The following is an 11,594-nucleotide window of genomic DNA, read 5'->3' as shown; positions in this document are numbered from 1 at the left end:
TAAACTGCAGTATCTATACTTCTACTTAAGTAACAAATGTGTGTACTTTTGACACCACTAATAAAGACCGCTTTCATTTGGTGTCTTGTATGTCCCATTTGCTTAAAAAATTACAATTTGGTAACTCTTTATGTTGTGCGTAAAAAATATCAGATGCCATAATCGGACTTGTTCTTTTGACTAGGCTTGGTCAATAAAAGTGCACATATGTCATAGTGAGGTCCAGTATTTTTACTTTTATCAGGTCTTTTGTAATCTAGACATCCTAAGATTTTGAATGAAACCAGATTTTTAAGGTTGGGTTGGGGGGTGTTGACCCCCAAAAATGTGGATCTGCTGCAAATTGTGAATTAATTAATGAAAATTTACACCAACTGTGAATATCCGTGAACCGTTTTGCTGCAAACCATGAATAAAATATCCTATAAAACATGAATGCAGGTCTCGCAAAACGTAAATTGCAAAATGTGACTATCATTCATATTATATATTTTCTTTCAGTTTAAGTAGTTTACGGATTTCAGTTTATGGATCAATTACTTCAGGAAATCTTGATCGCAAACCCTATCTCCACAAAAAAAAAAAAAAAAAATTATATATATATATATATATATAGAGAGAGAGAGAGAGAGAGAGAGAGAGAGAGAGAGAGAGAGAGAGAGAGGAGAGAGAGAGAGAGAGAGAGAGAGAGAGAGAGAGCCAGGGGTGAGCTTCTGGTGTCATGCGCCCGGCCCCACTCCAGGGACAGTGGCAGGTGGGGAGTTTGACTGGGGTGGTACACCTGTCAAACGGTAACACAGGTGTCCTAAGGCGAGCTCAGGAAAGACAGAAATCTCCCATGGAGTAGAAGGGCAAAAGCTTGCTTGATCTTGATTTTCTGTATGAATACAGACTGTGAAAGCGGGGGCCTCATGATCCTTTTGACTTTTTGGGTTTCAAGCAGGAGGTGTCAGAATAGTTACCACAGGGATAACTGGCTTGAGGGTACCAAGCGTTCTTAGCGACATAAATTTTTGATCCTTCGATGTCGGCTTCCTATCACCATGAAGCACAGTTCAGTAAGTGTTGGATTGTTCACTCACTAATAGGGAACATGAGAGAGTGATGCGCACGCGTGTTGAGGGGTGGCACAATGAAAGTGAGAGGCGCACAGTCATAATCCCACAGATGGTTTGCGGATAATTCACGATTTGTATCTGATTCACGTTTTGGGGGTTGGGGGGGGGGTGCACGTGGGACCATGCTGGCTCATGTCCTGTTGCATTTATTGTCAAAAATCATGGTCATTATTTTTTCATGGAATGCAAGAACAATGAAAAATGAAGAATGCTTTCTTTACTATCCGTTTATAAATTTTTATTTAAATTAAATTTTCAGTTAGTGCACAAGCTTTTTGATGAGTGTGCTTAAAGAGGTCAAATGACTTTACCTCCAAATTCAGTACATTTTCAACTTCACTATAACTTAGATGTGCACTCAGACATGTGCACTCACGCAATCATCACTGAGGCAACAGTGATGGTGACCTCCAACTGTAATGAGCCAGAGTTTACACACCCTGAATGCAAACAGCTAAATTACCATAGAAACATCCAGAAAGAGAATGTTGTTACTCTTCATACTGTGGGAGGCTGAAAGATTGTCAATATGTTAAAATGCCAAACAACTTTGTGACAATTTAGAGTGGAAAACTATATATCTCCAGCTTGGGAACCAAAAATAGCTCATGGCCATTTCATATTAATCCATCATGCCAGATAACTGATGTTTTATTTTGTGCTCAGATTGTAGACAAAATAAAGTATGTTTACAATTTGTCAAATATTATATACTTTATAAAAGATTTGAAAAAAAATGAAGCAACTGATTTTTTCACCTAAATGTGAGTTATGCGAAACATTTGTTCTGCTCTATGAATTAAAGGTGTAGTCCCTTTTGATTTGAAAAGCAAAACAAAAAGAAAATTGTGTAGAAATGTAGTCATTATAAAGTACCTTTATTTCTGTAGTGATTTTTTTTGGTGGCAAAGTACATATTTTGGGGGTTTCCATGGCAAATGTAATGAGTTTACTCCATGAAACAGATCACATGAAAGAAGAGGCATGCACATGCAACGTGGTGCATTCAGTTATAACTAGGAACATGGATTTAGACTTAGAGATCTGGATTTGGAATACAGGTCTACAGACAATTCCTTTGACTTCATGCTTGGTTTGTGCTATGACATGCACTGATAACCGTGGGACCTTATATGTAGACAGGTGTGTGCCTTTCCAAATCATGTCCAATCAACTGAATTTACCCCAGGTGGACTCCAATTAAGCTGTAGTAACATCTCAAGGATGATCATTGGAAATGGGATGCATCAGAGCTCAGTTATGAGCTTCATGGCAAAGGCTGTGAATATTTATGTACATGTGATTTCTTAGTTTTTTTTATTTTTAATAAATTTGCAAAAAAGAAACAAACACATTGTCATTATGGGGTATTGTGTACAGAATTTTGAGAAAAATGAATTTCATTCATTTTGGAATAAGGCTGTAATATAACAAAATGTGGAAAAAGTGAAGCGCTTTCTGGACGCACGGTAAATTTTGAAATGTATGAAAATATACAAACAGGTCTGAACATGACATCTAGTGGAAAACAGGGGAACTGTAACTAGAGGGCATTACTGTCATCCCAACATGGAACCTGTCTTTATTTTCTCCAGTTAATAAGCAGTGTCACCACAGTTACTTTGAAAAAGTAATCCGATTACTGATTACTCAATTTTAAAGGTACCTAATCTAACTTAGGTACCTTTAAAATTGAATAATCAGTAATAGTTACTAGTTACTTTATTAATTACATTCATCAGCTGCCGACAACTTGACGGCAGCTGATGAATGTCTTCTAGATACATGATGGAGAGGGAACTACAATTTTAGTTAAAGCAACAAAAGTAACTGTGGCAGCACTTAATAAGTACACAATTAGTAATTGTGTCAAGTTAGAAACAGATGTGTTGCCTCAGTGGTTTCAAAACCTTAAAAAAGACAGTTGTGTGAACTGTGATTCCGATTCTGAACAAAATATCAGCTTTTGACTTCAGCATTTAAATACTACACTGAAAAAAGTGAAACATCAGTGCACTTCATTCAAAGTACTTATTTACATTGGTCTAATGGAAAATTGTGGTTTCCAGTTTAAATCTGCTGGAATCACTTTACCAAATCATAAATATACATTGTGAAAACTAAAAAAAATTAGCTGTAACACATTACATCAATTTTTTTAAGTTGATCCAATGTATCATTTTTTTCAGTGTAAATAAAGACTTTTGCGATTAAAAAATACACCTCAACCTCTGCCTGTTAACACAAGGCATGAAACAAATTGTTTCCAAATTCAGATCGAAATCACAAGTTTAATATTTCATCAATGCACTGCAGCTGCTGAAATGGAACTATATTAAGGCCTCTTCACACATAACACGAATGAGGCCGAATGGAGCATGAAGGAGGATTCGAATAGTACTTATGGAGTATCTGAGCCACATTCGAATGCCTCATACAGAAGTCAGCACAACCATTTGGCTACAGCACATGCACTCCACATTCGCTCGTGCTGGAAACCCAATCAGCTGGTTTCAAAATTAGGTCGTACTGTCATGTGACCATGGTCGCAACATTCATATGGCATGCTGTACGCAGGTCGGACCATTCGGACCATGGTCAAGGGGCTGCAAGAAAAGGAGCCAAATGAGGGCGAATGGTGCCCGAATGGCCATTTGACCCATGCTCGGCCAGAATCGAGGTGCCACACACGAACTTCCAACAGCATTTGCGGGGCACTTAGAAAATGCGGGCCCATTTGTGCAGTCAACATGAATATAGGGCCCAGGACACCACTGTTGAGGTGCAGTCGAGGTGGCGAAAGCTCAAACGGTAGTCAGTGTGTTGTGTCCGCCCCCGAACAACATGAATGAATACCGTGCGAGTGTGTCGTGTCCCCCCAGGCAAAATGAATGGTCTGTGAGTGTGTTGTGTCCCCCATGCAACAAAAATTACATGTGAGTGTGTTGTGCCCTCCCCAGCAACACAAATGGTGTATGAGTGTGTTGTCCCCCCCCAAACCATGATCTAACATTGTCGAGGTGCGGCTGAGGTGGCAAAAGCTCAAACGGTGGCCGGAGTGCACTGCGATCGCTGTCCAGTGCAGCGTGCACATCTGGATGGCTGTCATGTCCATGATGGAACAGCTGACAGCTGTGGAACACCACGGCATATTCAGCATGTCTCGTTGGAAGTGGAATCACCGGGCAGCAGTGTGCCCACCCCACCACAACAGAGATAAAAATAAAAACCCAACTGCCCAACTGCTCCAGCTGTGTGTCACAGCACTCGGACAACAACCACACAGCAGCCCGTGATGTATGTCCTGCTGACAGCTCCCACCATTATGAATCCCATATAGATCCCATATAAACCCAATATGACTCAGCGTCCTGCAGCCAGCACGCCATTCGACCGGACAGCCATGTCACATGACACGTGATCTCTGTTAATCATGGCCCAGGCACGCCCTTCAAGGTGATTAGATGATGCCAACGCACAGGGGAGCACCGAAGCCATCAGATCACAGCACTGGCACACCCACCGAGGCAATCAGATGAAGCCAGCGCACGCAGGAACACCCGAAGCCGTCAGATAATCACACGCGTGTTCCCCAAGACGATCATCCAGTCGCACCTTACCGCTGTGTCATCACAACTCAAAGTTTGAGAACACATATTGTACCATGAAGAACATCAACTCTCAACACGCACCCGTGAAGCGCATGTGTCATCAGGCTCTCATGACATGGTGAAAAATAAAAACGTCTCACCAGCCCGATGCACCTCACATGACACGCGATCGCAACGTCCACACGGTCTGTCTCTCATGTGACAGCCTGACTGACAGATTGACAGCCCACACATGTACCACTGTGAGCAGCTCATTTGCCCCACATCCTGGAGACAGGAAAGCCGTGAGCCCATTCATGTGAGAGCTTTGCTGCTCCGGACAGGGGGACGTGTCGCTCAGATATTATTAACAAGACTGAGCAGACAATATTAATGAAAGTATTGGGGGAAATAAAGACCATGCATGCATACTTTTGATGTAATATTGTGAATCCTCTATTTAAATACTAAGGAATCAAATTGTATTGTGCCAAAGAAAATCCTTTCCATGACTTTAATGTTGGACAGCACGGCAGCTTAGTGATTAGCACTGAACCATCACAGTGATACTACATTAAACAAAGTTGATTTTGGGATTGATCTGGTGCATGAAAATTCACCAGGAACACTGACAAAAAAATTTGGAGTGATATTTACTTGAAAAAACCCTGGGCAAGTTTTTCCACTCAGAAATTCCAAGTAAATTTTACAAGGAGAAGTCTTAAATAAATTTTACTTGCATATATTAGTTTATCCAAACGAATAACTCAAGTAACATTTACTAGCAATTATCAACTGAATATTTTCATTGAATTCATTGTCTTTATTCATAAAACTTTTCAGCTGTTCCAGTTCAACAACTGTTCATCCAGTTTGGATCTGCATGTTGATTTGGCACAAATTCTACACTGGATGCCCTTCCTGATGGATCTCCACATTACATGGAGAAATGCGGCAGGGGTATGGCCACTTGGCCACACCTCTGCCTGCTATGAATTATTAAAAAAATAAAATAAAATTTGTCAGACAGTGAGACAAAAGAAATTCTGTTTAGAAAAAAGATGCATTGATGGTTGTTTTATAATGAACATATTCATGAACTAATGATCCAAGATCTGCTGTGGCGACTCTGAGTGAAAGCAAGGGCAACCAATGGGATTTAAAACTCAGTGCCGAGGTGGTGGGTAAGCGGTTAGTACACTTGGTTTCTGTGCAGATAGTTCCCGGTTCAAACACCCCTGCTACATTTCATGTAATGTGGAGGTGTGTGAGGAAGGGCATCCAGTGTAGAATTTGTGCCAAATCAACATGCAGATCCATGTTGGATCTGCTGTGGCAACCTTGAGTGAAAACAAGGGGAACAGCTGAAAAAGTTTACTTTTTATGAATAAAGACAGTAAAATCAATGAAAATATTCAATTGATAATCGCTAGTAAATGTTACTTGAGTTATTCTTTTAGATAAACTAATGTATGCAAGTACAATTTACTTAAGAATTCTCCTTGTAAAATTTACTTGGAATTTCTGAGTGGAAAAACTTGCCTAGGTTTTTTCAAGTAAATATCACTCCAAATTTTTTTTTCAGTGAACAAGTCCATTTCACCTCATTAGTCATTATGTGCTCTTTTTAATTTACTGGCTTTCAAGATTATATAATTTATTGTTTTTGAGTTATGGTCCACACAAGCTGGCTGCGATAAACTCACTCACTCACTCACTCACTCACTCACTCACTCACTCACTCACTCACTCACTCACTCACTCACTCACTCACTCACTCACTCACTCACTCACTCACTCACTCACTCACTCACTCACTCACTCACTCACTCACTCTTCTACATTGTTGCTGTTCAAGTGCAACGCCATGACTAATGCAAACATGATGTTATCTGAGACTTCAGTTTGAACCCACACACACTCAGTACTTAAAGAAACACATTGCTTTGTGTTTTATGTATTTATTGAATTGATGCTGTGACATACAGATTTCTTTTCACTTTGGGATTAGAGATAATAAAAATAATAATAATAAAATTATTGCATAAATAAGAACTTTTTATTGTAGTTTTGATTGTAAACAAGCTCAATGTTGTGAGTACCTTTTGGTACTCGCAATCTGGAAATAATCAAACATCACATATAGTGGAGCACAGTAAAAAATAGATTGATATGCCATAAAGTTTGATGAAATGTTTTAGAGTTTTTGTGGTGAATTAAAAATATTAATATGGCATTATCGTATAAAATTTTGATACAACTCAGTATTTTTCATGATGTTCACATCATCTGAACTAATACTAATACTAATACTTCACATTATGCAAGGATGGGATGTAGGAATTCTGCAGACACATCAGAACATCGCATCATAAGATCAACCAGAGTATCACCTGTCATCCCCTTTAAATGGGCGTAAGCAAGGCACACAATGCTGTGGGATGGGTTAAAATCATTTGTCCAGTGGCAAATAGAGCTTAATCTGCCAGTCTCCAGTGGATTTGGGGCTCTAATGGATGGATGACAGCACATTTCTACAGACAACACAAAGAACTGCAGTGACGCGTAAGTATGAACTGTTAGTCAGGTCCTTGTGAAAAACACCAAGGTTTCATATTCCCGTACAGACCATATATTATATATATTATATATATATATATAGATATATATATATATATATATATATATATATATATATATATAATATATATATATATATATATAATATATATTTTTTTTTTTTTTTTTTTAGGGTATCGCCTGAATATAAAAGCTGATGATGGTTTTGTGCTCACAGTCAGACCTGTTCACTTTACCTCCATGAGGAACTTGATAAATGATGGTCTGGTCGATAGCTGGTAAGCTTTAAATTTATGTGTTTTTTTTGTCCCTTTTGGCCATTACTCTTTCTGTTGTATATTAATGATATAAGTTTGGTTTCCAAGTCTGTGAGATGTATTTTGTTTGCTGATGATATGACTGTGTTTGGTAGTGTGGATCATTTGGGACAGCACCTGGACATGATGGAGAGGGAACAACAAAAATTTAAATACTGGTTTGATTCAAATAAGTTATCACTTCATTTGGGTAAAACAAAATGTATTATATCCGGAAATAAGCCAGGAATGTAAGTAGAAACTTATTATTGAATGATGCTGAAATTGAAATAGTAACCGAAACCAAGTTTCTTGGAGTTTTTATCAATGATAAATTAAGTTGGAAAACTCAAATAAATTATGTTAAATCCAAAATGTCAAAAGTTATCATGATTCTGTATAAAGCACAATACTTCCTCTCCCAGCATTTGTTGGTTACGCTGTATCATTCATTGCTTGTCCCATACATGACCTACTGCATTGAGGTTTGGGGAAACACATATAAAGCAAATACAAACCCAGTATTTCTGTTACAAAAGAAAGCTGTAAGAGTTATAAGTAAAAAAAACCATATCGTGAGCAAGCAAACCAGTGTTTGCTGTTTACACATTTTGAAATTTTGGGACTTGGTTGATTATATTACGATACAGACTATGTATAAAGTTAACAATAAACTCTTGCCTCAACATGTCCAGGAACTGTTTAAAATGAGGGAGTCCTGTTACCATCTGAGAGCAACATTAGTATTTGACAGCTTAAAGATTCAAACTACTGTAAAAAGTCAAAAGTTTACTTTACTGATTAATCTATATTATCTCTGCTGATCTTTCTTGTCTTTTTTTCTTTTTTGGTATTTGTTATAAGTGTACATATATGTGTATATAGCAACTGGTGAAAGGGGTGGGCGCTTATAAGCTTTTGCCTCAGCCTACACCCTTTCGGCCACACAAAACTGGGAAATTGAGTTTTTGTTTTCTTTTGTTTTATGAGAGAATGTTTAGTTTAGTATGTGTGTGTGTGTCAAATAAATATTCATTCATTCATTCATGCTGTTTAGATATTGTCATGAAACTGGGTAGGCATGGCACAGAAGGTGGTTGACCACAAAGGCAGACTCACAGTACTGAGGTATAAGTAAAAGGCTTTATCTCAGAAATCAGGCTTGGGTTCGGTACACAGGAAGACAGTCTGAGAAGCAGCAGTACAGGCAGGTGTCAAGCAGAGGCGTGGTCAACAACAAGCACAGTTCCAAAATACCAGGAGATACAATACATGGGCTGAAGCAGGAGCAAGGTCAAAAACGAAGCACGGTGAAAAACGCAAGGCAAACAAATCAAAATCAAAGGCTGGAGCGTGGACAAGAAATTGCAATGAACTGGCAGGGAGTGAAGAAAGTGAGGGGCTTAAATAACAGGTGCAATAATTAGGGAAACAGACACAGGTGTCAGGGAGGTTCTGGAAGGGGCGTGGTCAGACAAGTCAGGTGAGACAGTAGAAAGTGCAGGAAGATAGAGCAGACAGAATTGCAATGAATGTGAGAGAAGCTGGTGCAAGATAGTGCAGTAAGACAAATGCAAAGTGAACAGGACCTGACAAGATGATGAACCTAACCACAGTGATCAAAATAAAACACCAACACAAAAGATGAACACAACCCAAGTCACAATAAACAAGAAATAAAGTAAAGAAAACCCAACACGAAGGAACAAAGAAATAAGCCATGAAACAAATGTAAGAACTGAAAAGAGCTAAATAAGAAAATAAAGACTAAGACTAAACCAGAATGGAACTCATATGTAACAATAAACAGATAATTCAACATAAAACAAAAGAAAAGCAAACAGGAAATAAACTAATGATTATACAAAGGCAGGAATGAAACGAGACACATAACTAAAATAAGATAAACAGGAAATAACTGAACAGAAAATAAAACCACTGACAAAAGTATTACACAGGAGCAACATAATCAGAACTAAACTATGACAAGACAAGATAAATAACTAAAATAAATGACCAGATAAAAACAATAGGGGACAAAACATGACCGGGCCAAACTGGGGCTGAAACATGACAGATATTTATGGAGTATGTTCATGTCCGACTTGGTTTTTCTAATGGTGCTTTTACCTTTCTGGTTTGTATCGAATGTGATACGCGTTCTGGACCGATTGTCATGTTAACAGTCTGATATGTATACCTTATCACATGTCTGTTTATGTATCGCACCCCGTATCATGCCCTGATACGAGGGCATGATACGGGGTGTGATACATAAACAGAGATGGGGGAGGTGTTCATCTAGTGGTTAAGCGTTGGGCTTGAGACCAGAGGATCCTCGGTTCAAATCCCAGCCTGACTGGAAAATCACTAAGGGCCCTTGGGCAAGGTCCTTGATCCCCTAGTTCCTCCCGGTGTCTAGTAAGTACCTTGTATGGCAGCAACCTCACATCTGATGCAGATAGAAAAGCACTATATACAGTGGTGTTCAGAATAATAGTAGTGCTATGTGAGAGTAAAACTGTTGTTTTTGGGTCCAAGGGCCACAGACAGTTTGTGAGACGACCCCCAAACTCTGAATTGAAGCCACAGTTCACAGTGAAGACAGTGAAGCATGGTGGTGCAAGCAGCATGATATGGGCATGTTTCTCCTACTATGGTATTGGGCCTATATATCGCATACCAGGTATCATGGATCAGTTTGGATATGTCAAAATACTTGAAGTGGTCATGTTGCCTTATGCTGAAGAGGACATGCCCTTGAAATGGGTGTTTCAACAAGACAATGACCCCAAGCACACTAGTAAACCAGCAAAATCTTGGTTCCAAACCAACAAAATTTGTTATGTGTCGGACGCAGCCCAGAGAACCGACCAGCGTTTGAAGGACCCAGTATGAAATAAGCAGAGCACGGTACAAAGGATAACAGAGTTTAATAAACATAACAGTGATGTGAAAAATATAAAAGTGCACGGTCTGGCGTGGTGGATTGCGGTGCGCTCCCAGCAGCGCTAACGGTCCGGAGCCAGAACCAGTTCGGACCCAAGGACCCCGCCGACACCCCCCAGGTGGCCGCGACAAACCGAGTCTGTGAAAGAAGAAATCATTATGTGAGTCCACACTCAACACACAGAGAGACCACTCAAAGGTGTACAAACAGCAAACACTTCCTGGCTTAATTGCAAATCAGCTTCCCACCCTGCAGGCATAGAACACCCTGTTCACAAAACTCCACTGCAGTGGAAGCTGATTTAAACGACCAACATACAGCTCAATATAATAAGGTGTGAGGGACACCACATTTACTGACTGTATAAATGTTAGTCACAAAATCTAACGTACCTCAGGAAGTGTGCTGACGAGCGTGAGACCTCACTCCCTCCTCTTTCACAGACCATGCATCAAACCTGGACGTTCTCTGCATCCACTGATGATGAGATGGCTCTTAAGACGACGATCTCACCCGTCTGGTCACAAGGTCGAGTCTCTGGCAAACACACACTGTGCACTCCAGACTTAAATGCCACCATGTTCCAATCCGTGTAGATGCACCACAGCTGTGAGTCCTGACGAGCTGCACGTGATCAGCCTCAGGTGATCAGGGTGAGGTCCTGATAAACTCAGCTACACAGCCACTCAGTCCCAAATGCGCACCACCTGGGAGGAAAACCAAAAGACAGAAACAGAAGACACACAAAAGCCAGCCAGGCACGCCAGCCACAACAGCACCCCACCCTCACGGGAAGCCTCCCGGCGACCACACAAACCTGGCCCAGGAGAAACACCCCCCTCCAGGGACCATGGCTGGAAACCGTATCTACATTCGTCTTCCAACAGAATCTTCATTTAACAGAACGGTTGATGTCTTCTCCTCTGGCTGCATCTTTGCCTTTGTTTCTGTCAGTCACTTAGCACAGGTGTGGCCAGGAGTTCTTAAACCTGTGCGGTCAGCCTTTGTCCAACCATGTTCAGTCTGATTAGTCATAAAACAAAAAAGACAAACATAAACA

This window comes from Thalassophryne amazonica, chromosome 1 (genome assembly GCF_902500255.1).
Source record: "Thalassophryne amazonica chromosome 1, fThaAma1.1, whole genome shotgun sequence".
NCBI lineage: Eukaryota > Metazoa > Chordata > Actinopteri > Batrachoidiformes > Batrachoididae > Thalassophryne > Thalassophryne amazonica.
The sequence above is the reverse complement of the archived record's forward strand: the minus strand, read 5'-3'. Positions refer to the sequence as shown.